This window comes from Rhinopithecus bieti, unplaced genomic scaffold (genome assembly GCF_001698545.2).
Source record: "Rhinopithecus bieti isolate Rb0 unplaced genomic scaffold, ASM169854v2 scaffold_10354, whole genome shotgun sequence".
In the NCBI taxonomy this organism is placed as follows: domain Eukaryota; kingdom Metazoa; phylum Chordata; class Mammalia; order Primates; family Cercopithecidae; genus Rhinopithecus; species Rhinopithecus bieti.
The window spans coordinates 1,590,906-1,594,302 of NW_016806491.1; the positions used below are offsets into that span (position 1 = coordinate 1,590,906).

The window sequence follows — 3,397 nt, forward strand, 5'->3', positions numbered from 1 at the left end:
GGCATTTTTTTCCTGGAATTTTTTATGCACATGTCTTATTTTTTGATTGAATTTCTGTATTTAAAACACAGAGCTTCAAATTTAAGAGCCTCAGGGCCAGAAAACACCAAGTTTTATTTTGTTCTGATTGACTACTGTATTCCTCAAAAGTAATGCTTTCGAGAATTGGCTTGATCTTATCACAGATCTTGGAATAACATTCATTGGCCTGTAACTAGATATAAGGGGTGGGGGGGGGGGTGGCTTTATTTCTTTGTGAATAGGGAAGTTCTCTCCTTTAACTCTTGACACTGAGCTCTGCTTTAATACATGTTCAGTCTGGGCTTACTCTCTCTTCTTAGCTGAGTACTCTCTCTTAGATAGCAGTTTTCTAATACTTTTAAAATATGAAAATTTCACCATATACAAGAGCCTAAAAGTAGTATAAGGAATAACTCATGTACTGACCACCTGGATTTGTTAAAATTTCATACTTTTGGTCCACTTTCTTTTTAATAAGATGTGATTCAGTACGAATCCAATAGAAGTTTCTTAGTTACACCTCTCTCCTATTCTCAAATCTCTTGCCCAGAATCAGCCTCTATCCTAAATTTGGTGTTTATTGTTCCCATGAATGTTTCAGACACTTTTACTATGTGTGTATCCATAAAATATATATGATATTCTTTTGCAAGGTTTCTAGTGTTATGTATATGTTATTGTACTGTACCTTTGCTGACCTTTGCTCAACAAGATAATGTTGAGATTTATTTGTACTAATACATCTAGATTTAGGTCATACACTTTAATTACCATTGAGTATTACATTGTATAAATATACAGAATTTATCCTTTTTCCTTTTGATGAACATTTTGGTTTCCATTTTTTGCTTTTATATTACTACTGTATTGAACAATTTCATATGTTTTTTTCTTGTGCACACGTGAAAATTTTGCCAGGACAGTTGTTCTCATTCTTGGAATGTGATTACCTGGGAAGTGTTTTTAAAAACTCTATTCTGTCATATATATTATATCATGGAGATTGTGATTAAATCAGCAGCTTCAGCTGTATTATCTACATTGCTAAATTTCTCTCAGAAGTGATTGTTTCAGTTTGCCAAAGTTGGTTTTATCAGACATTTATATTATCGCCAATTTGATGTGTGTGAAATGATATCATCCTGTTTTAATTTGCTTTTCCTTGATTACTAACAAGGTTTAACATATTTCTTATTTTTTTTTTTACTTGTTTGTAATTTTTATGATTTAATTGCAAGTTTGTATAATCTTATATACAATCTTCTGTTTTTTCTATTTGGTTGTCTATTTTTTTTCCCTGATTACCAATGAAGTTGAACATATTTCTGAGGTTTGTTTTATTTGTTTGTATTTTCTTTTGTAACTTAATTGCAAGTTTGTTCTATTTGGTTTTCTGTCTTTTTTTTTTTCTTTTTAATATGTAGGAATCAATTATGTTTTCTGGATTCTAGTACTTTCCTGGTTATATGTGTGACAATATGTTTTCCAAATCAGTGTTTATTGATGCACAGAAGTTTTAAATTTTAATGAAATCAGTCTCATCAGACCTTCCCAAATATTGTACTTTTTGTTTTAAGAAATTAATCTATATTTTATTTGAAAATGATTGTTATACTTTTGTCTTTAGGTCAATAATTGTTTATTCAGTACATATTTATTGTGTGCCTATTACCATATTTCGTGATTTTTAAGCCACATTTATTTTTACATTTCTGATATTGGGCTGCATTTATAATTGAAAATATTGTATATTTAATTCTTTAATTTACCATGGAGCCTTTATGGATGATTAACAACATTATTTATTTTGTATCACGAAATCAGGGCCACTGTTAGAAAAATAATTTTTTTGAAATAATATTTAAAGTCCTTTCAGTCCCTTAGTTTATTAACTTGTCCAGAAAGAATTTCATCAATCATCTTTTTTTTTTTTCACCCTCTGACTCTCAGCATTGATCATCTTTTATATGTCAAGTACATATGTACTGGGTATACAAAGATGAATGAGACATAATTTCTTGACTTTAAAGAATTCACATGCTAGTGTACTGGCTTCCAAAGAAGGCCATTTGCACAGCATTTCATTGGAATTTCGGAAGGACATAGGAGAACTTTAAAAAGAAATTTAATATATTATTTTATTTTGTCTGTTTTATAACATTTTACGTTAAAAATGTAATATTTTATAGTATTTTACAGTTGTATATGTATACACATTTTTAAAAAGTATGCATTTTTTAATGTATTTGTTAGGATATGTGTTTAGATTGGATATAAAATTAAAGCAAATTTGCAGACTATTATGGATGAAATGGAAATGTAAAGAAATAATTACAATTTTAAAATCATAAACATAACAAAGGTATATAAAAGATACAGTGGTATTAGGGAGGTGAGAGTGTTTCAACTTCTCTGGCTATAGTTGAGTCACTGAAGTGTGGAATTGCAGACCAAGAAAGTGACACAAATTAGTTTTGAAGGATTGAGTCATGGAGGTCAGGAACATTAGATGGCTTGTTAGCATACATTTTTTTTTTTTTTGAGACAGTCTTCCTCTGTCGCCCAGGCTGGAGTGCAGTGGCATGATCTCAGCTCACAGCAACCTCTGCCTCCTGTGTTCAAACAATTCTTGTGCCTCAGCCTCCTGCGTAGCTGGGACCACAGGCGTGTGCCACCACGCCCAGCTAATTTTTGTATTTTTAGTACAAAAATACAAATACATGGGGTTTTGCCATGATGGCCAGGCTGGTCACGAACTTCTGGCCTCAAGTGATCTGCCTGCTTTAGCCTCCCAAAGTGCTGGGATTACAGGTGTGAGCCAACTGCACCCAGCCTGTTAGTATACTTGATGGATGGTAAGGTGTGGGACATAGCAAAAAATGAGAATGGATTATTAAGTAGAGGGCCAGATTACTTGAACAAGGCGTTTTAACTTAGTTCTTTATGTGATAAGGCATTGTTAAAGGGTTTTCATTACAGTAATGATATGAACATACTTTTACTATTTTGAAAGATAGTTTAACTAGTGGCAGCATGGATAGTGTTTTGAAGGGAGTAAGAACTGAAAACAGGGAGACAAGCTAGTCAATAATTATTGAGTGTTTCCTGTAGTCTCTTCTCATTGATTCAACACCTATCTTTTGAGAGCTTAACTTTGCCCATAGGCATTGTGGATTTGAGGGTGAACTTGCTTTCAGTCTATTCTTGTTGTTTGATGAATGTATGTATAAAGATAGAAAGCTCCTAGGAGGCAGTTTAGACATTTACTTATGTTTTAACAGTTGTTAGACTTTTTTTTTTTTTAAGAACAAAAAAGAGGACTTGTTTATTCTACTTCAATTTTATAGGTGTCTGAATTCTTTTTTTTTTTTTTTTT

The 3,397-nt window shown here is 31.9% G+C and overlaps 1 protein-coding gene across 3 annotated transcripts in view; it reads left to right on the forward strand.

The window, feature by feature from the left end:
* RNGTT (RNA guanylyltransferase and 5'-phosphatase) overlaps window positions 1-3,397 on the forward strand; it is a 338,127-nt gene that overhangs the window by 113,127 nt on the left and 221,603 nt on the right. The window lies entirely within an intron of this gene.